This window comes from Odocoileus virginianus, chromosome 9, assembly GCF_023699985.2.
Source record: "Odocoileus virginianus isolate 20LAN1187 ecotype Illinois chromosome 9, Ovbor_1.2, whole genome shotgun sequence".
In the NCBI taxonomy this organism is placed as follows: domain Eukaryota; kingdom Metazoa; phylum Chordata; class Mammalia; order Artiodactyla; family Cervidae; genus Odocoileus; species Odocoileus virginianus.
The window spans coordinates 25,488,923-25,512,407 of NC_069682.1; the positions used below are offsets into that span (position 1 = coordinate 25,488,923).

The 23,485-nt window shown below is 42.9% G+C and overlaps 1 long non-coding RNA gene across 3 annotated transcripts in view; it reads left to right on the forward strand.

Moving 5' to 3' along the window:
- The window catches only part of LOC139036583 (uncharacterized), a 78,107-nt gene that overhangs the window by 39,962 nt on the left and 14,660 nt on the right, over positions 1-23,485 (forward strand). The window contains exons 5-6 of one of the 3 annotated variants that reach the window (XR_011489401.1): positions 14,835-14,957; positions 15,510-15,602. This is a non-coding gene — a long non-coding RNA (uncharacterized lncRNA). The remainder of the gene's footprint in view (positions 1-14,834; positions 14,958-15,509; positions 15,603-23,485) is intronic. The other 2 variants (XR_011489403.1, XR_011489402.1) reach the window with 2 other exon arrangements.

Genomic DNA, 23,485 nt, shown 5'->3' on the forward strand with positions numbered 1-23,485 from the left:
TGATCACAGCTGACCAGAGTGGGCCCTTTCCTTCTCTTATTATACAGAAGATGCCTGAAGTGGAAAGAAAAACCTAGGAATTTTTTGGCAGTCATGCTCTGAGTATAATACAGGCACTCATCACACTGAATATAATTCTGATTTAAACTCAAACCATTCCTGCATGCACTGCTGCTAAGCTACAGGCTTTTCTATTCTCCACTTGTTCTTGGACTTGCACAAGACCTCAGATTGCTTTGTGATTATTGTTTCCTCTTATTGTCAGGAAAAAATTGTGAAAGGCTTTGAAATGGGCAAAAAGATGACTGTTTCCATTCAGTGAAATTGCTGGGTGTCATCTAGCAGATTCTTCTTGGGTTGTCTGATTTTACAGGGGTCTGTGTCTTTCACTGTTTTTGATTAAACTAATTTGCAACTATAAATTGTAGAAAACACATGGTGCTAATGCGAAGAATTCTCATCCATAAAGAGGCAAATGAATTTTGTCTGGTGGACATGCAATTGATTTTCACCCTGTGAAAGAAACTGCTAGTCTTCCATCTATTAGCAAATTTATTTCAGTATCTCTGATTGCTTTTGTACGTGTCCCTTCTCTGGGTTTCCCTTGGAGCCAGTTGTAATGTTTTACTGCCTCATTGTTATTTAATAAGTTAGTTAATGGACACATGTTCATTTTATATTTGTACAAGAACCCTGATTCTTACTTAAAGTAACCCTTCAGCACGGATTTTCTTATCCCTTCACAAATTGGAAAGGCATGAACAGGGCAGAGATGAAGATTTAGCAAGCATTAGAGACCTCACTTTAAATTGGCATGGATTACAGTTGCCAGGATATGGAAGCAACCTAAGTGTATCAATAGATGAATGGATAAAGATGTGGTATATATACACAATGGAGTACTGCTCAACCATAAAAAAGAAATTCTGCCATTTGTTATAGTGTGGGTGGCCATAGAGAATGCTATGCTTAGTGAAGTGAGTCAGAGAAAGACAAATACTATATATTATTACTTATATGTAGAATCTAAAAAATAAAGCAAGGTAGTGAATATAACAAGACAGATACAGATAGAAAACTAGTGATTGCTTCTGGGGAGAGGGAAGAGGGTGGGGCATGATGGTGGTAGGGGATTTAGAAATACAAACTACTATATATAAAATAAGTAAGCTACTACAAGGATATACTGCACAGCACAGGGAATATAGCCGATATTTTTCAATAACTATAAGTGGAGTATAAGCTATAACATTTTTGAATCTGTCTTGTACACTGGAAACTAACATCATATTATAAACCAACTATACCTCAATTTTTAAAAATTATATGTTTTAACAAAAGGAAATATTGGCATTGGGTCTACCAGCCCATATCTTGTGGTGAAGTTGCTCAACCAGTTATCACTTCATGTAACTGTACCAGTGTGCCTCTACTTACAAACAAGTTATTCATAAGTCCATTTGTGTATAAATTCTATGTGATTAAGAGGGAGTAAAACTTGCTCTTCCCATGTGCATTTTCACCAATGATGAATGCAGGTCTGACTGATAATTTTGGGATCATTCATAGATTTCTTCTTCCTTGCTTATTTACATTCATATGGATACCCTTTGCCAAAAATGACCAGTTTCCCTGCACCAAAAATCCTTAATGATCTTGGAACTTCCATGGTGGTCCAGTGGCTAAGACCCTGAGCTCCCAGTGCAGGGGTCCCAGGTTCAATTCCTGGTCAGGGAACCAATCCCACATGCTGCAATTAAGAGTTCCTACATCACAACTAAAGTTTCTTCATGTGGCAACTAACACCTGGCTCAGCCAAATTAATTAATTAATTAACTTTAAAAAATCCTTAATGATCTTGTTGGAGAGTACTGAGCAGGAGAACTGAGTTGCTGTGGAGAAGAGGAGTTTGGGGGTTGGTGAGTGGAAACAGAACACATTAAGTGAGTGAAGTTAAGGTCTGTTACCAGCCTGCAGGACATAGGTGCGGAAACAGCAAGGAGAATGAGGAAGTGGCTGCCATGATGGCATTTTTGGCTGGAAGACTGTGAGACAGGTGAAGGGAATGGACCCTTCCTCATGCTAATGGTATTATAATGATAAGTAAACGTTAATCTGGTCCTAAAAAAGCCTGTGTCTAGTGACTGCACCTGGGAAGAAGGACAGGCGGGCTTTGAGAGGATGCTGTTGAGCAGACAGAAGATGAGATCCTGGACAGAAAAGGACTGAGAAGAATGAGAGCTGGTGAAGAGGGCTGGGTGCTGGAGACCTTCTTAGGTATTACACACTGGTGTTACAGCAGTGCCCACAGGGCTGGAAAAGGTCCATTTTCATCCCAATCCCAAAGAAATGCAATGCCAAAGAATGTTCAAACTACCGCACAATTGCACTCATCACACATGCTAACAAAGTAATGCTCAAAATTCTCCAACTGAAGCTTCAGAAGTATGTGAACTGAGAACTTCCAGATGTTCAAGCTGGATTTAGAAAAGGCAGAGGAACCAGAGATCAAATTTCCAATATCCGTTGGATCATCAAAAAAGCAAGAGAGTTCCAGAAAAACATCTACTGCTACTTGATTGACTATGCCAAAGCCTTTGACTGTGTGGATCACAACAAACTGTGGAAAATTCTTAAAGAGATGGGAATGCCAGACCACCTGACCTGCCACCTGAGAAACCTGTATTCAGGTCAGGAAGCAACAGTTAGAACTGGACATGGAACAACAAACTGGTTCCAAATTGGGACAGGAATATGTCAAGGCTGTATACTATCACCCTGCTTATTTAATTTATATGCAGAGTACATCATGAGAAATGATGGACTGGATGAAGCACAAGCTGGAATCAAGATTGCTGGGAGAAATCAATAACCTCAGATATGCAGATGATACCACCATTATGGCAGAAAGCAAAGAAGAACTAAAGAGCTTCTTGATGAGAGTGAAAAAGGAGAGTGAAAAAGCTGGCTTAACATTCAAAAAACTAAGATCATGGCATTCGGTCCCATCACTTCATGGCAAATAGATGGGGAAACAATGGAAACAGTGACAGACTTTCTTTTCTTGGGCTTCAAAATCACTGCAGGTGGTGATTACAGCCTTGAAATTAAAAGATGCTTGCTCCTTGGAGGAAAAGCTATGACCAACCTAGACAGCATATTAAAAAGCAGAGACATTGCTTTGCCAACAAAGGTCCATCTCGTCAAAGCTATGGTTTTTCCAGTAGTCGTGTATGAATGTGAGAGTTGGGCAGGCTATAAAAAAAGCTGAACATGGAAGAATTGATGCTTCTGAACTGTGGTGGTGGAGAAGACTCTTGAGAGTCCCTTGGACTGCAAGGAGATCCAACCAGTCCATCCTAAAGGAAATCAGTCCTAAATATTCATTGGAAGGACTGATGCTGAAGCTGAAACTCCAATACTTTGGCCACCTGATGTGAAGAACTGACTCATTTGAAAAGACCCTGATGCTGGGAAAGATGGAAGGCAGGAGGAGAAGGAGATGACAGAGGATGAGATGGTTAGATGGCATCACCAATTTGATGGACATGAGTTTGAGCAAGCTCCAGGAGTTGGTGATGGACAGAGAAGCCTGGAGTGCTGCGGTCCATGGGGTTGCAAAGAGTCGGACATGACTGAGCAACTGAACTGAACTGAACTGATCCTGGTTCAGGTCTGAGTACATGATCAGTCAGGACTCTGGCTTCACAGTGCCTCTCCTTGGCCGTCGCTGCACTAAAGGTAAATTGAGAAAGAACAGGATGGGTGAGGCAACAAAATGCAGTGACCTTGCAGGACATTTGTTGGCACTTACTGTATTTGAATTCATCAAACACTTTTGACAGTGGAAGTGGCTGTGCCCAGTGCACCACCGTTGACGGCTCATAGAGTCCCATCATTGAGTTTTCAACTCCACAACAGCTTCGTTTGCGTCGATGAAAGGTCTTCTGCTAAAAAGCTTCTGCATTATGTTTTAATCCACATCTCTCAACCTTTTCTGCAAGGATGAGAGGCTTATTAAATGACTTGCTGAAGTCCTGACCCAGTATGTTTAATTTTTTTTTCTAATTACTGGTTTAGCACTAGAAAGAAATTAATATTACAGAACACAGTTGTACCTTAGGATCTGAGGTTGAGGAACGGAGCGTGCTGCAGAGTCCCATCACCCATTCACATGCTTTAATTCTGCACTTGTTCTTTGGTGCCCTTATGCCCTTGACCTTCTATAGGGTCCATCCACTCAATCCTACCTCCCAGGCAACCTACTCACCTGTTCAAGTGTATCCGTGCAAACGCTGGCAGCTGCGTGACTCTCAGGGGAAAGCACGTAAGCCAGGTGCACCATTAAAGGCTGAAACAATGACGTCATTTGTTCTCCAAGGCCTGTCCCCAAAGATCCTGCTTTAAAATTCATCCCAAGAAGAATAAATGTGCAGTTGAGTTCATCTGGGCACAGCTTTTCAGACCATGACCATTTCAGATATTCTCTTTGAGGCTCTTGATGATAGAAAGGTACTTTATTTTATTAAACTTCTCCATTTATTTTTTAAAAAGTCTTGACTATGCCATTTGGTATGTGAGATCTTAGTTCCCCGACCAGGGATGGAACCTGTGCTCTCTGCAGTGGAAGCGCAGAGTATGTTAACCACTGGAGCACCAGGGTAGTTCCTAGAATGATTTTTAAAGTAACAAAAATAATGCTGTATAAACATAATTTGTGTACATATATGTTTTTTAGAAAAGTGATTAAAAGCTGATATACCAAAGTATTTTTTATTTTAATTAATATTTATTTAAGTGTAGTTGATTTATAATGTTGTATTAGTTTCTGATGTACAGCAAAGTGAATCAGTTATGCATATACATATGTCCACTCTTTTTTAGATTCTGTGCTGTACAGTAGGCCTTTACTATTTATTTTATGTGTAGTAGTATGTTTATGTCAATCCCAGTCTCCCAATTTATCCCTCCCTGCTTTGACCTTTGGTAACCACAGATTTGCTTTCTGCATCTGTGACTCTATTTCTGTTTTGTAAGTTCATTTGTACTATTTTTTTTAGATTCCACATATAAGTGATATCATATGGTGTTTGTCTTTCTCCATTTGACTTACTTCACTCAGTATGACAAGCTTTAGGTCCATCCATGTTATAATGCCAAATGGCATTCTTTCTTTTTTATGGCTGAGTAATGTTCCATTGTATATATGTACCACTTCTTCTCTATCCATTAATTTGTTGATGTACATTTAGGTTGCTTCCATGTCTTGGCTATTGTAAATATTAATAGTCCTGCTATTGGGGTGCATGTGTCTTTTTTAATATTTTTCATTTAACAAACATTTATTGAACACCATTCTTGGTTTTCAGGGAGGAAAATTCCCTGCTTTCATGGACTTTGTGTTCTACTGAGGTGGTCAGACAGTAAGTAACAACCACCACAACAATAATAGTAATAGTAATCTAACAAAACTATGAACCCAAATAAGGCAGAGTTAGAGTATAGAGGGTGTTAGAGAAGGGACAGTGAAATCTCAAGATGGTAAGATTACAGGGAATCCCCTGGCGGTCCACTGTTGTTAGGACGCCACATTTTCACTGCTGGGGGCCTGAGTTTAATACTTGGCCTGGGAACTGAGATCCCATAAGTCACATGGTGTTGCAAAAAAAAAAAAAGATGGTAAAATTATAGATAATTTGCATTTTTTTCCTGTGTGTTTTTCTCTACTTTCCAAATTGTTTACAGTAAACATGCCTTCCTTCTGTAATTAAAAAATAAGTGATTTGGAGAAACATTCTCTTAAGGGGCAGTAGCAGATTGTCAGACTTCTGTTCACTTTCTTCCTGGCTCTTTTTTGACAAGATCTTTGGTTGGTTGTTTACCAATCCACTGTGTGTGACTTTCATGGGGATTTTCATGGGGAGGAAGAAAGAAAGGGCAGGTGGATTTACCACTTTTCCTTTATTTACTTAGACCGTAAGCAAAATGCAGGAAACCAAACACTGCTCAGGTCACTCCTGGGAAGAAGTGAGTTGGCTGAGTGCTAAAGACTGCCCCGGTCACCTGCCTTCCCACCTGTTTACCCCTCCTCCTTGGTCTGTGTCTATCACCACAGTTTTAAGAAAGGGGGGCGGGGCACCACTGCGATTGTCAGAAAACCCCCTTCCTCCACCATGGACCACAGCTCCATGGGGATGATGGTTGAGTCCATATCTCTGGCTGTTACCCCCACCCCCAACCAGCAGAGCCTTTGTATCCGCCCAGTGCCACAATGTGGAGAGCATCCATAGCTCGTGGCTTGGAGCTCAGGTGACGGAGCCACAGCTGCACCTGGCTGCACCTGGCTGAAACTTGATTAGCAGTGATCAGATTCATGGAGCAAAGTCATGTAGGGTGATCAGTGGATAAGAAGCAGCTTTATTGAATTCAGCACAGAGAATCTTAGGGATGGAACCCAATTGAACCCTAAGATTGTGGTTTGGTGATTTTAGAGAAATACCACTGAGATATGCCTCGGAATCAAGATCTTGGTATTAGGAGAGAGGGTTGAGAGATAGCTGGCTGGATATGAAGGCTCTGTGGGTTCTGTGAAGTTAATCGTATTATAGCTCTTGTGCTGCTGTGCTCAGTCAGGTCTGACTCTGTGCAACTCCACGGGCTGTAGCCTGCCAGGCTCCTCTGTCCATGAAATTTTCCAGGCAAGAACACTGGAGTGGGTTGCTGTTTCCTTCTCCAGGGGATCTTCCTGACCCAGGGATTGATCTGCATCTCACATCTCCTGAATTAGTAGGCGAATTCTTTACCACTGTGCCACCTGGGAAGCCTGTAATAAGATTTTATGTCTGGGTATTAGTTTCCTCATATCCTTGTAGAGGATGGAAGAGCCTGGCGGGCTGCAGTCCATGAGGTCGCCAAGATTCAGACACAACTTAGTGACTGAACGATAGCAACAACATTGGTTTCCTATGGCTGCTGCAACAGATTACCACAAACTTAGTGGCTTAAAGCAACATGATTTATTATTTTATTGTTCTGGAGGTCAGAAGCCCCATAGGAGTTTTAGAAGGCTGAAATCAAGATGTTGGAAGCTCCAGAGAGAATCTGTCTTCTTACCTATTTCTGGAGGCTGCCTGCATTCTTCAGCTCACGGCTCCACTCCTCAAAGTGCATCACTCCAGTCTCTGCTCACATCTTCGCATCTTTTTTCTGACCTTGACCCTCTTGACTCCCTCTTTACTTTGATTGTTGTAAAATATAAAATATTTGTACCATAAAATTTGGCACCTAAACATATTTTGAAGTGTACAATTCAGTGGCATTAATTACATACACAATGTAGTATAACCCTCACCACTGTTTCCAAAACCCTTCCTGGCCCAGGCAGAAACTCTGCCCATTAAGCAATAACTCCCCATTCCCTGCTTCTCCCAGCTGTTGGTAACCTTGAGTCTGTTCACTGTCTCTGTGACTCTGCCTATTGCATGTATGTTATGTAACTGGAATCAGGCTGCGTTTATCCTTTTGTGTTTGTTTTTTTACCTAGCGTAGTATTTTCAGTGTTCATCTGTGTTGTAGCATATCCTAGAACTTCCATTCCTTTTTAAAAAAATCTTTGTCTGTGCTCGGTCTTAGTTGTGGCATGCAGGACCTTTAGTTGAGGCATGTGGGATCTAGTTCCTTGACTAGGGATCAAACCTGGACCCCTGCATTGGGAGCTGGCAGTCTTAGCCACTGGACCACCAGGGAAGTCCCCATAACTTCATTCCTTTGGTGGCTGAATGATATTCCACTGAATGTGTATGCCACATTTTGTTTATCTGCTCATTGGTTGATGAACACTTGGCTTATTTCTATTACTTTCGATATTATGAACAATGCTGCAGTGAACATTGGAGTACAAGTATCTGTTTAAGTTCCTGCTTTCATTTCTTTCTTTGATTTTATTTTGAACCCAAGAGCATGGAATTGTGGGATTATAGGAAAATGCAACATTTAGTTTTTTCAAGAGCTGCCGAACTGATTTTCCACGGTAGCTGGACCATTTTACATTCCCACCAGCAGTGTGTGTGGGTTCCAATTTCTCCACATCCTCACCAATGTTTGTTACTGTCTGTCTGTATGATTATCGTCATCCCAGTGCATGTGCGGTAGTTTCTTGTTGTGGATTTGATTTCTTTAATAACTAATGATATAGAACATTTCATAGCACATTTCATATGCTTATTGGCCGTTTGTTTATCTTCTTTGGAGAAATGTCTATTTAAGTCCGTTTTAATTGGGTTGTTTGTCTTTTTGTTGTTGAGGTGTAGGAGTTCTTTACACATTCTGGATATTAATCCCTTATCAGACATACAATTCGCTGATACATTCTTCCATTCTTGGTTTGTCTTTTCACTCATAATAGTGTCCTTTTTGTTTTCATTGGAGCATAGTCACTTTACAATACTGTTAGTTCCTACTGTACCGCAAAGTGAACCAGTCATTCCTAAACACATATCCCCTCTTTTTTGGATTTCCTTCACATTTAGGTCACCACAGAGCACCGAGTAGAATTGCCTGTGCCTGTGCTATTCTTTATTCTTTATATGAAGTAAAGTGAAGTGAAAGTTGCTTAGTTGTGTCCGATTCTTTGAGACCCCATGGACTGTAGCCCACCAGGCCCCACTGTCCATGGAATTCTCCAGCAGGAATACTAGACTGGATAGCCATTCCCTTCTCCAGGGAACCTTCCCGGCCCAGGGATCAAGCCCAGGTCTCCAATATTGCAGGCATATTCTTTACTGTCTGAGCTACGAGGGAAGGCCATTCCTTATATAGTAGTGTATATATGTCAATCCAATAGTGTCCTTTGATGCATAAAAGTTTTTCCTCCCTCTTAGAAGGATGCTTGTGACTACACCCATTATCCAGAATTTGTTCAGTCACTCAGTCATATCCAATCTGCAACCCCATGGACTACAGCACTCCAGGCTTCCCTGTCCTTCACCATCTCCTGGAGCTTGCTCAAATTCATGTCCACTGAGTCAGTGATGCCATCCAAATAGTCTTACTTTGTCAAGATCCTTAATTTAATCACATCTGATTTTGCCATGTAATGTATTCACAGGTTCTGCGGCTAGGAGGTGGACGTCTTTGGCTAAGCCAACATTCCATCTAGCACAATTCATTTCAGGATATCTACAGTCAGAAATTGTGACTGTATTCATGCAAAAAGGTATAAGCAAGCGACTCGCAAGAAAGCAACCTGCCTCGTGTCCAGCTGTCCTGTAGGGCTCCTGCCCTCAGTCCCCCTTTCACTCCTTCACTCTGTGCTGGGTAACTTAGCTTCTCTGTTCTTTCTTTCTTTTTTAATGTAAATGTATTTATTTGTTAATTTTTGGCCACAGTCTTCATCGTTGTGAGTGGGCTACTCTTTAGTCGTGATGCACTGGCCTCTTGCGGTGGCTTCTCTTGCTGGGGAGCACGGCCTCTAGAGCTCAGGCTCAGGAGTTGTGGTGCACGGGCTTAGCTGCCCCTAGGCACGTGGGATCTTTCTGGACCAGGGATGGAACCTGTGTCCCCTGCATTGGCAGGTGGATTCTTCACCAGTGAACCACCAGGGAAGTCCGCTGTTTGTTCTTAAAATGAGAACCAATTGTCCTTCCTGTTTTCCTCCTCTGGGCCTTAAGGGTGAGCTATGGGGCTTTTTTGTCATCCGCGTGATCCAGAAGTCCCAAATATAAAAGCTACTTTAGGAACGTCACGAAAGCTGGCACACAGTGAGTGGATAAATACAAGCTAACAAATAAGGTTTATGTTTGGACCTGTATCAGAAGGAAAAATAACAGACCTGTGGAGATTAATGAGACCATGTCTCAGAACACCTTTGAGCTTTTTGGAGGAAAAGCGCTTTGTAAACGCAAGCATTTCTACGCCCTTCCTCACCTTTTCCCCCCAGTAGCAGCTGTGGTGCCTTTTAATTCCTCATACCTATCATAGAAGCCTGTAATTATCGGAGGTAGTAATTGTGCTTGGGTGGAAAGGTGGCGGAGGGCAAAGATACCTTGGTAAGAACATAGGGCTAAATGCTGGATTAGTATCGGGGGAGGGCCTGACCCACGAAGTCACAGAATCTGAAAAAAACAGCTCTTTTCCTGTGTTCCCAAAGCCTTCAGAACTAGTATATACATTAGACAGTCATCTCACTAATAGAATCTCCCCAAAAGAAATGCTCGGAAACACAGACTAGGATATAAACCAGAGATGTCTGTCAGCATCATTTGTAATCATGAAAGACTGGAAACGACCTCAATGTTGCTTCCTACAATTGGAAATGGTTAGATACTTGACCGCATGAAACACCTTGTAATATTATGCCGCTGTTCAACACCTCGATTAATAATTTTTAACGATGTTGGGAAATGAGTCTGATCAAGTGTAAAAGAAAAAACAACACTGCTTTCAATGTGAACTGTGTTCTCAGCAACATAATGTACTGATAGGGAGGAAAAGAGGGGTTAAGAAAACAGGAAGGATGCACCAAATGTTACCACTTGTTTCTTCTGTTTGGTGGAATTCTGGATGTGAATTCAGTAACCCGGGAAGGCTGTGTTCTCTTGCTTATTGTGTTGTCATTTCCTAGGGATGATGTTAACATGTTGGTTTGTTCTTTTGGTATTTGCCTTGCTTTGAGGAAGGATCAGAGAACTGAAGTATTAAAATCTAGAAGAAAACCATAGCTGGTGAAGGACTTCCCTGGTGGCCCAGTGGTTAAGAATCTGCCCTCCAATGCAGGGCACGCAGGTTTGATCCAGATCCCACATGCCGTGGAGCAACAAAACCCGGGAGCCGTAACTAGAGAAAGCCTGAGCACCACAGTGGAGACCCAGCACAGCTGAAATTTTCAAAATTAAAAAAAAAAAAAAAACATAGCTAATGAGCGCTGAGATTACTATTACAGGTGTTGTTTTCGAAATTTCTTTGAAAAGTGGTAAAAATGGAAGTGAAGATGATGGAACAGTCTAGTTTCTCTGCCTCCCTTCATATAAATTTAGCTATTTCCGATAAGTTAAGCGAAACATTTTCTCTGGGCTATGCTAATGCTGTATTCAGCAGAACCTCCTTGGTCTTGAGGGCTGGTTTTGCCCACCCAGAACGTCTGACCCAGCTCCTGTAGTGGAGGTCAGGGTCCTTCCCAACACACGAATGGGCCTGAGAGGTAAGGATACTCAAAGGCAGTGGCTATGGGTCACCTTAAATTCCACCTGAGGAGGGGCTTCCTGCTCACTGCTCTGGGGCCTGGGCCTCCCTGTGTCTGAAAGAACCATTTGGATATGGAGATTCTGACCTTGAGATCAATCTAAGGCTGCTCACCCTTTTCCAATTGCCTAAGACTTGAGCCGAGAGGACATTTTGCATCCTTTCACCTGGCCCTTTCCTGCATTCTATCCACTTCAGTGACTCAGGCTCCCCCAGAGCTGACACTGGCCAGGGGTTCCTAATGGTCTGGGATGCATTTGTTTCTTTCTTTTTAAGTATTTATTTATTTATTGGCTGCATGGGGTCTTAGTTGCAGCAGGCGAACTCTTAGTTGTGGCTTGTGGGATCCAGTTCCCTGACCAGGGATGGAACCCGCGCCCCTTGCGTTGGGAGTGCAGAGTCTTAGCCACTGGATCACCAGGGAGGTCCCTGGGATGTGTTTCTGAGCAAGGGAATTCTGACCTCTAGAGTGAATCTACATGGGTGGTTTTTACCTACCCTCTGCCAGCCAGTTCCAACTTTGCTTCATAAATGAGAACTTTGTATATCATGGTCCAGCCACCATATTTTTCCTAGCTGCAGGCCTGGAGTTTCTGTGGCGTTGGTGTTGCTTCTGCTTGAGAGGTTTAACTGATAACATAGCAGAGCAACTTAAAAATAGCCCAGTAACTGCCTCTCTCTGACGCCAAAGATCTGCACCTCTCTCCCCCAGGGCTACCTGTCCTGGGACTGGGGCCTGGCCCTCCTGGACTCTTGTGCCCCTGCTGGCTGAGTCCAGGCTGAATCCTCCTAAGGACTGGGAAAGGGGCCGTGGGGGATCCTGGCCTTTTTGCACTCAGAGGAGACTCTCTGGTATGTATTTCCTAAAAATGTCTCTGGTCATAGAGAGGTTTTCTCAGACATGGTACAGTGATCACTTCTGGATGATTTCTCATTGCATCTGCAATGCCAGGCTCTATGCTGGGAAGTGATGTTGGAATATGATGAAAAGCCAGGACCTCGCTGCTTGTGGGCCATAAATTCAGCCTTTAACTTTAAAAATTATTGTTTTATTGTGAAATGTGTATTCTTATAGCATATGACATAATCTCAGTTGGCACGTAGTACAGTATGTTAAAAAAAAAAAGCCTGGGCTCTGCAACCAGACCATCTGACTTAAATTCTACCCTAGCCAGTTGGAAGCTGGGTGTGCTTAGGTCTGTTCCTTAACATCTCTGGTCACTTGTTTGTAAAATGGCTTGATAATGTCAGACCTACCTTAGAGATGGTGATGAGGGGCTATATGAGGGGTTTTTTAATATTTAAATTATTTATTTATTTATGTTTGGCTGCACTGAGTCTTCACTGTGGCATGCAGATTTTCTCTAGCTATGGAGAACGGGGGCTACTCTCTAGCAGCAGTGCACAGGCTTCTCATTGCAGTGGCTCCTCTTGTTATGGAGCATGGGTTCTAGGCTCACAGGCTTCAGTAGTTGTGACTCAAGGCCTCTAGAGCATGGGCTTCAGTAGCTGTGGCACTCGGGTTTAGTTGCTTCGAGGCATGAGGGATCTTTTTCGACTAGGGCTTGAACCCATGTCCCCCGGGTTATATGAGTTTTAAACATGGAAAGCATTTAGAACAGTTCTGAAGATATTGCTGAGGAAGCATTGAATAATAATGAATAAGTTCATTTTTAAATTGTAAAATGTGGATAACACAAAATTTACCATTTTAGTCATTTCTAGGTGCTCAGGTCAGTGGCGCTAAGTGCGTTCACATTTTGTGGCCATCACCACCATCCACCTCCAGAACGTCTTCATCTTGCAGAACTGGGACTCTACACTCATTAAGTAATGACTCCCCATCCTGCTCTGCTCCCAGCCCCTGGTAACCACCATTTTATGAATTTGACTCTTTCAGGTTCCTCACATAAGTGGAATCCTGCAGTATTGTCTTTTTGTGACTGGCTTCTTTCACTGAGCCCAATGGCCTAAAAGTTCATTCATGTTGTAGCACATGTCAGAATTTCCTTCTCTTTTAAAACCGAGTAGTATCACATTGTGGGGCTTCCCTGGTGGCTCAGTGGTAAAGAATCCACCTACATTACAGGAGATGCGGGAGACATGGGTTCAATCCCTGGATTGGGAAGATCCCCTGAAGGAGGAAATGGTAACCCACTCCAGTATTCTTGCTGGGAGAATCCCATTGACAGAGGAGTCTGGTGGGCTACAGTCCATGGGATCACAAAGAGTTGGGCACGACTGAGCACACACTCATGCAACATTACATTGTCTACACAGCATGCTGTTTATTCCTTCATCTGTAAATGGGCATTTGAACATTCGAGTTGTTTCCACATTTCAGCTACAGTGAATAATGTTGTTGTGAACATGGGTGTACAAATATGGGCCTGAGTCCCTGCTTTCTCTTCTTTTGCCCAGAAGCGAAATTGCTGGATTCTCTGGTAATTCTGTGTTTAATGGTGTTAGGAACCATCCTACTGTTTTTCATAACAGCTGCACCATCATTCTCATGGCTTTAAACACTATCTACCAGCAGATGAATTCTATGTGACTTCATACCTTTCCTGAGCTGTAGGTGAAGTGAAAGTGAAAGTTGCTCAGTTGTGTCTGATTCTTTGCGACCTCATGGACTATACAGTCCCTGGAGTTCTCCAGGCCAGAATACTGGAGTGGGTAGCCGCTCCCTTCTCCAGGGGATCTTCCCAACCCAGGGACTGAACCCAGGTCTCCTGCACTGCAGGTGGATTTTTACCAGCTGAGCCACCAGGGAAGCCCAGCACGGAGGGAGGTGGGAAGCTGTAGGTAGATGTACACAATTGCCTACTTGGTCTTGTCAGTGTGATGTCTCACAGGCATCTCGAGGTTAAATACGTCCCAAACTGCACCTCTTACCCCACCCTGCTCTTTTCTGTTTTGGTAAATGACACTAACTGAGTGTCTGGTTGCCCCAAATAGCTTTTAAGCAGGATCAGCTATAGAATTTGCCAGACCTGGTGCTACATGGAGATGGGCAGGAATAGGGTAGTGAATTCCGCCTCCTTACAGGGTTGTGCCCCCATCCCCAGTATACTGGCCTTCCTGGGGGCATTGAAGCCTTTGTGCTGGGACCTGCCCAGTACCTGGATCCAGGGTGGCCCTGAGCCTCCCCTGAGGTCCCCACCAGCCTGGGGGACATCTCTTGGCACTGATCACACCCCCATGAAGATGGCCGCAAATCCTTCAGTGAATCTCGGATTCCTTTTTTCCTCACCTTCTAATTCACTTTATCATCAAGACCTATGAGTATGACCTCTGAAATCCATCTCAGCTCTTCTCTGTCTCTCCTGCCATGATGAACATACAAGCTGCCATCACTTCTGTCTACTATTAGAAGCCACCCACCTGGTTTCTTTCACTCACACTTGCCCCTCCCCCTACATTCCACACACAAGCTGGTGTGATTGTCTCCAAAAATAAATGAGTCCATGTTTACTGCCCGGTTTTAAAACATCTGTGGGCTCCTTGCCACGTATAGAATGAGCTGTCAGCTTCTCACCAAGGTGTACAAAGCGGGTGATTTCATAGCCCTGTGGTGCTCCTCTTTTCTTTTCCAGGCATGGTTTCCTGTTTTCTACACCTTGGAGATGCCAAGGCTGGAATGGTCTCAGGGCAGTCTTTCCACCTGGCACCACTGACATTTTGGATAACCCTTTGCCTGTGGGTTTGTCCCTTGCATGGTAGGTCAGCAGTATCCCTGACCTCTAACCCTTAGATGCCAGTGTCACCACCCCCTGCCACCACTTTGTAAGGACAGAATGTCCCTGGACATTACCAAAAGTCCCCCCAGGGCCACCCGCTTCCTGTGCTTCAGAACCTTCCTTGGAGCCCTAACGCTGTGGTTCCTCCTTCAGACTGGATCATTGCCCCCACACACCCTCTACCACCTTCACTCTGGTTGCATCTTCTTGTCCTTCAAAGAGCAAAGAAATCTGCCTGCCATGTGGGAGATGTGGGTTCGATCCCTGGGTTGGGGAGATCCCCTGGAGAAGGGAACGGATACCCACTCCAGTATTTGGTCTGGAGGATTCCGTGGACTGTATAGTCCATGGCATTCATTGCAAAGTGTTGGACACAACTGAGTGACTTTCACTTTCACTTTCCCTGATCAACCAATATAAAGTTGTCTCTCAGTCACACTGTATTTGAGATTGCTATCTAAATACTCACCAGTCTCTGGTTTCGCTCTTGTTTAATTATTTGTTTGCTTACTTTCTGTCCCTCCCCTCCAGCCCCCACCAGGATGCAAGCTCTTTGGAGTGGTCATGTCTGTCATTTTGGTTGAGTGCCGTATTCCTGATACCTGGAGTGGAACCTGGCATGTGGTAAGTGCTTAGTGTATCTTTAGGCTTCCCAGGTAGAGAACCCACCTGCCAATGCAGGAGACATAAGAGACTCGGGTTCAATCACTGGGTTGGAAAGATCCCCTGGAGATGGGCATGGCAACCCTCTCCAGTATTCTTGCCTGGAGAATCCCAGGGACAGAGAAGTTTGGCGGGTTACAGTCCATGGGGTCGCAGAGAGTCAGAGATTACTGAAAAGATTTAAAGCACATGCAATGCATCTTTGCTGAATGAATGAATTCACAACACTTTGATTCTTATTTATTTATTTTTAAATTGAAGCATATTTGATTTACAACATTGCATTCATTTCAGGTGTACAGCAAAGTGATTCAGTTATATATCTGTGTATACTTTTTCAAATCCTTTTCCATTATGGTTTATTACAGGATGTTGAATATAGTTCCCTGTGCTATACAGTAGGGCCTTGTTGCTTATTTTATATACAGTAGTGCGTATTTGATAATCCTAGACTCCTAATTTATCCCTCCTACCTTTCCCCTTTGGTAACCATAAATTTATTTTCAATGTCTGTGAGTCTGTTTCTGTTTTGTAAATAAGTTTACTTATATCATATTTTAGATCAAACATATAAGTGATATCATATGATATTTGTCTTTCTGTCTGACTTAGGATAATAATCTGTAGGTCCATCCATGGTGCTGCAAATGGCATTATGGCTGAGTAATATTCCATTGTACAAATGTACCACATCTTTTTTATCCATTCGTCTGTTGATGGACATTTGGGATGTTTCCATGTCTTGGCTATTGTAAACAGGGCTGCTATGAACATTAGGATGCATGTATTTTTTCGAATTATAGTTTCCTTTGGATATTTGGCCAGGAGTGGGATTGCTTGATCATAAGGCAACTCTATTTTTAGTTTTTAAAAGAACTTCCATACTATCTTTCCTGATGACTCAGAGGGTAAAGTATCTGCCTGCAATGAGGGAGACCTGGGTTTGATCCCTGGAATGGGAAGATCCACTGGAGAAGGGAATGGCTACCCACTCCAGTATTCTTGCCTGGAGAATTGCATGAACAGAGGAGCCTGGCGAGCTACAGTCCATGGGGTCTCAAAGAGTCGACACAGCTGAGCAACTAACACTTTCACTTCACCTGCTATAGCAGTGTAGGACAGTTCCATTTTCTCCACATCTCCTCCAGCATTTATTATTTTTAATGATGGTCATTCTGACTGGTATGAGGTAGTATCTCACTGTAGTTTTAATTTGAATTTCTCTAATGATTAGCAAGGAGAAGAAAATGGCAACCCACTCCAGTATTCTTGCCTGGAGAATCCCAGGGACAGAGGAGCCTGGTGGGCTGCCGTCTATGGGGTCGCACAGAGTTGGACACGACTGACATGACTTAGCAGCAGCAGTGATTAGCGATGATGAGCATCTTTTCCATGTGCCTATTGGCCATTCTTCTTTGGAGAAATGATTAGGTCTTCTACCCATTATTTGATTGGATTTTCTGGGTTTTTTGTTATTGAGTTGTATGAGCTGTTTGCATATTTTGGAATTTTAGCTCTTATAAATTCACCACGCTTTGAAACTCATGCTTGTTTCTGTGTACTTATCAGGCCATTTTCATTTCTTTCAGTTCTTCCTCTTCTTTCCTTTTTATAGCCTCTACATTCCCTTTCTGATCCCCATTTCTGCTCTATTGTCTCTTTTCCTTCTCTTGATATTTCCCACATTTATTTGATCCAACATCTTTCATAACAGAAACACAGGTTAGTCAAACATGTCACAGATAAAGTCTTGGTGAAGCTGAATCAAGCAACAGGATCTCATGGTCAAGTTCATTGGACTTCGCATGGCAGCCAGGACACAGAAGATCCCAGTTGCCTGGGAACCAGACAGGACATCCCTGAGGGGAATCCCAGTGGCCTCTTGCTCTGCCTCTTTTCCCTCCTTCACTCTGAGTGTTGGCTTCTTTCTTCTCTCAATACGGCCAAGACCCATGTGCCTCTTTGTTTATCTGGTGAGAAACATTATTTCCATCAATATTTCCATAGACTTTTATTGAAGAAACGTGGCAGATTGAGCTAAAATGTCTTTATCCCAAATTCAAACAAACCATTGGGGAAAGAATTCCTTGGCTCAACTTGGGGAGGAGTCTTTGTTGACTGTCTCCATGTGCCAGGCACCTCTAGGTGATGGGGATATAGCAGACTACAGGACAGACACAATTCTGTTGTCATGGAACTTACATTCTCTGACACTGTACTTGCTCTATGTTTATTACTAAATGTGTATCAATAACCAGGTCCTTACCTTGTGCCAAAGATATAGCGAACAAATCACACAAGCATAATTGTATATGGTGATGGGGTTAATTTTTTAAAATATTTATTATTTATTTGGTTGTGCTGGGTCTTAGTTGAGGCATGCAAACTCTTATTTGCCACATGTGTGACCAGGGTTCGAACCGGATCCCCTGTTTGGATGGGGGAGTCTTAGGCACTGGACCGCCAGGGAAGTCCTGGCTGATAGAGTTTTCATCAGGTTTCTCCAGTGTGACTCTTTCCCTCCCCATTTCCATACCATAAAGCTGCTGCATTTGAGGGGAGGGTTGGTGGGCTTCACTTCCTGGACAGTGTGTTTTGTTCTTCATAGCTCTATTGAGGTACAATTTACATACGGCAGAATTCACCCATTTTAAGTGAACAGTTCATGCGTTTTAGTAAAAATTGATAGAGTGTACCTGAGGAAAATGGTCTTGGCCGCTAACAGCCTAAGGATGCAGAGGATTTAAAGAGGCAAAGCAGGGGAAGATTGTTCTAAGCAAAGGTCACAGCATGTGCCAGCCCCTCCTGGGAGCGTGGTGTGTTCAGGGAACTTGGGTGAAACTGTGTCACCATCCTTCATTCAATATGCTCATAAATATTTTCCTCAGAACATTTAAAAGTCAACAGCATTTTATTGCCCAAATGTGTAAATTCCAGTTCTGTGAAGCACATGTCTCTAAAACAACTCCGTCCCTGTTGGTTTATCCAAGGTTTTACTGTAGCAGTGAGTAAATATTAGGATAGTAAAATTCAGAATGGTCCCTGAGGGGAGGATAAAAGTGTTAATAAGATTTCTCCCCCCTTTTAGGCCTTGTTTAAATGAGAATGTAAAATACATGTACTATTTCCTCTCTGATTTATTCCCCTTTGGAACAAACCCACCACAACAAAATGAGAATGGGAAGGTGATTCAGAAGCAGAAGAAGGGAAAGGAACTATACTCAGAAAGATGTCCTTTTACAAACTTAGAACCTGAAAAAAATCCAGTTAGGAAAAACACTAAAAGGCCGTTTCCACGTGGAAGTATCTATGTAGAAAGAAGATAATAAAATGGATTTGATGTACATATAGTATTGTCTTTGCCACGAGCTAACTTTTCTTATTTGATACTTTCCACATTAATACATGTTTATTGTAGCAAGTGAAATAAGTGTATGAAGGTGAGACCAGTCATCACCTTACTACTTCCAGCCTCTCCTCACGTTCCCTTCCCTGCCACACCTCTGTCCTTGTTCCTCTAACATACTTCATGTTCCTGTGCAATTCAGGAGAAATGAACTCTGAAAGACTCTTCTGAACTGAAAGTTGTCATGATAATGCTTCTAGAGTTGCTGGGAAACACCTGAAGGGAATGTTCACCCAAGAGGGACCTTGTGTTGACAGAGTAGGGATAGAATGGAAAATCCAGTGCTTTGTTTATTTTTTCTAGGCTCACTGAAGGTGGCTGGCATCTCTGCCCATGGCTAGGCTTTCTGAACTCCCTTGTTACTATTAGAAGCTTAGCTTCTGAATGGTAGACCCAGCTGGAGCTGTGGCAGCAGAAAGACCTGGGTTCAGATCCTGACTTTGCCTCTTATGGTCTCTGTGATGTTAATAAATTTTGTAATGAACCCTTCCTAGGTCATGGAAGCATCACGACTTCAAATTTGAAACAGAGACCTAGTACCTATCTCTGGGGTGTTTGCTGTACCTACTCTTTTTAAATAAACATTTATTTATTTGGCTGTGCCAGGTCTTAGTTATGTCACATGGGATCTTTGATTTTCGTGAGATCTAGTACCTTGACCAGGGATCCAACCTGAGCCACATGCATTGGGAGCACAGAGTCTTAACCACTGGACCACCAGGGAAGTCCACTACAGTACCTCCTCTTCAATCTCCCAGGTTATTGGATAGCTCTGACATCTTAGGATCCACAGCCAGAGACCAAGGCAAGTCGTATTTAAAGTGTCACAGGGAACTAAGAAGTTGGGCCTAACATCTGTCTGTGAAACCAAGTGTCATAAGATAGGGAGGAAAGGAAGAGAAAGTATAGACTTGAGAATGTTAGTGGGGGCTTCCCTGGTGGTCCAGTGGTTAACACTCCATGCTTCCCCTGCAGGGAGCACGGGTTGGATCCCTGATCAGGGAAGTGGGATCCTGCATGCCACATGGCCAAAAAGAAAATGCATAAATAAATGGAAAGGTATTTTTAAAAACCTTAAAAAATTTTAGTGGGCTGAAGTGGATTTGGAGTACTCATTTTGGAAGGTATCCAGGAAAGTGAAGGTTGGGAGATGTAGAGATTGTTAGAAAGATGTTGAGACTGATCAGGCAGTTGGGCTTCCAGTTTTCCTCTTCATTAGTTATGCATTGCTCCCATCAACAGAAGCAGGGTCCTGCAGTGGCAGACCTTTCTTGTTAATGACCCAGTGGAGTAAAAGTTTCCGTGGAGCCCTGAGTGTCCCCAGAGGAAGGGATTGGGTCTGCCCAGTGCTTTAAGTTTGTTCTGCAGTTTAATATACATGTGTGTTTGTGTGTGTGTGCCTGTCCAGTCGTTCAGTCATGTTCGATTCTTTGCGACCCCATGGACTGTAGCCCACCAGGCTCCTTTGTCCATGGGATTTCCCAGGCAAGAATACTGGAGTGGGTGGCCATTTCCTTCTGCAGAGGATCTTCTCGACCCAGGGACTGATGACCTGTCTCCTGCAGTACAGGTGGATTCTTGAACACTGTGCCACCACGGGAGCCCTAAGTTTAACGTAACAGAAGTCTAAAAGCAGAGAAGCCCAATTAAGGACAAGTAGCAAACTTTGCCAATGTTGAGAGGGTAGTGAGGATAGACATTGACAACTGAAAAAATTAAAAACAAAAAGATCATGTCAAAGAATTCATCCACATGAGTACAAAGGTCAGCACCCAAACATGAAAACTTGGATGTTTACAGGTATACTTTGGAGATACTGAAAATTTGGTTCCAAATTACTGCAATAAAGTGAATATTGTAATAAATTGAGTTGCACACTGTTTTTGGTTTCCCAGGGCTTGTAAAAGTTATGTTTACACCACACCATAGTCAATTAAGTGTGCAAAGCATTGTCTAAAAACATATATATGTACTTTAATGAAAAAATGTTTTCTTGCCAAAAATTGTTAACCGGCATCTCAGCCTTCCACAAGTTGTAGTAGTAACATAAGAGATCACGGATCACCAACAAATATAATAATAATAATGAGAAAACTTTGAAATGTTGTGAGAATTACCAAAATGTGACTCAGAGACACAAGAGGAGCAAATGCTATTGGGAGAATGTCACTAATAGACTTCCTCGATACAGAATTGCTGCAGATCTTCAATTTGTAAAAAAATGAAGTGTTTGTGAAGCACAATAAAATGAGGTCTGCCTGTACACAAATGTCCAAAAGGGGGGGGGGGGTAAAAATTGAAAAAAGATTCATCAGTGTATTCATTAGAACTGTAAATCACTTTAGGTATTTCAAACAGAGAGGGATTTAATACGTGGAATTCAGTCATAAAGCTGGTGGAAGAGCTGGGAGAGCTAAAAGGTAGAAGGTAGTGTTACCCAGGGACCAGAAATTCAAGGAGCTGGGGACATGTTCCAAGCAGTTAGGGTCTGTATGTTGAAAGCTATTTGTTACCTAGTGTTCTAAGAACAGCTCTGTAGCTTTTCTGGTCTTTGTGCTTCCCTAATCTGTGGGAAAGGTCAGTTTAAATTCCAATCCCAAAGAAAGGCAATCCCAAAGAATGCTCAAACTACTGCACAATTGCACTCATCTCACACGCTAGTAAAGTAATGCCCAAAATTCTCCAAGCCAGGCTTCAGCAATACGTGAACTGTGAACTTCCAGATGTTCAAGCTGGTTTTAGAAAAGGCAGAGGAACCAGAGATCAAATTGCCAACATCTGCTGGATCATCGAAAAAGCAAGAGAGTTCCAGAAAAACGTGTATTTCTGCTTTATTTACTGTGCCAAAGCCTTTGACTGTGTGGATCACAATAAACTGTGGAAAACTCTGAAAGAGATGGGTATACCAGACCATCTGAACTGCCTCTTGAGAAACCTATATGCAGGTCAGGAAGCAACAGTTAGAACTGGACATGGAACAACAGACTGGTTCCAAATAGGAAAAGGAGTATGTCCAGGCTGTATATTGTCACCCTGCTTATTTAAGTTATATGCAGAGTACATCATGAGAAACGCTGGACTAGATGAAGCACAAGCTGGAATCAAGATTGCTGGGAGAAATATCAATAATCTCAGATATGCTGATGACAACACCTTTATGGCAGAAAGTGAAGAGGAGCTAAAAAGCCTCTTGATGAAAGTGAGAAAGTGAAAAAGTTGGCTTAAAGCTCAACATTCAGAAAATTAAGATCTTGGCATCTGGTCCTATCACTTCATGGGAAATAGATGAGAAAACGGTGGAAACAGTGGCTGACTTTATTTTTCTGGGTTCCAAAATCACTGCAGTTGGTGATTGCAGCCATGAAATTAAAAGACGCTTACTCCTTGGAAGGAAAGTTATGATCAACCTAGATAGCATATTAAAAAGCAGAGACATTACTTTGCCAACAAAAGTCCGTCTAGTCAAGGCTATGGTTTTTCCAGTGGTCATGTATGGATGTGAGAGTTGGACTGTGAAGAAAGCTGAGCGCCAAAGAATTGATGCTTTTGAACTGTGGTGTTGGAGAAGACTCTTGAGAGTCCCTTGGACTGCAAGGAGATCCAACCAGTCCATCCTAAAGCAGATCAGTCCTGGGTGTTCATTGAAAGGACTGATGCTGAAGCTGAAACTCCAATACTTTGGCCACCTCATGCGAAGAGTTGACTCATTGGAAAAGACCCTGATGCTGGGAGGGATTGGGGGCAGGAGGAGAAGGGGATGACAGAGGATGAGATGGCTGGATGGCATCACCGACTTGATGGACATATGTTTGAGGAAACTATGGGAATTGGTGATGGACAGGGAGGCCTGGCGTGCTGCGATTCATGGGGTGGCAAAGAGTCGGACATGACTGAGCGACTGAACTGAACTAAACTGAATCTGTGGGTTAGATTATAATTTCAAGGCTTAATTTTATGGCTTGTGCAACATAGAGTCCTGTAGGGAATCAAGGCCATAACAATGACCTTGTAGTAACCAACAGGCTGTGAAAGCTAGTCCATGGCATCTTAAACTTGGACAAGCAGGCGAATCATACAGCTGAGCTCCCTTGGTTTTGCCTTCCTCTGATTCAGCCCAGGGTTTGTTTGCTGATGGTTATGTAAAGGAAAAAATGGTGCATGTGCCCTTTCCTCCTGGGTGTGTTTTAGGGGGGGAAGTGCATCTGTGCTCCAGGTGTGAGTTTAATGTTCCCAGTAGCATGATCCGATGGCAGGGCTGTTGAACATTTCTGTGGACGCTCAGGGTTCCATGAGTTTTTTTGTGTGCTTTCAATTTATTTATTTTTAATTAAAGGATAATTGTTTTACAATATTGCATTGGTTTCTGCCATACACCAGTATGAATCAGCCATAGGTATACATGTGTCCCTTCCCTCCCACCTCGCACCTCTTCCCACCC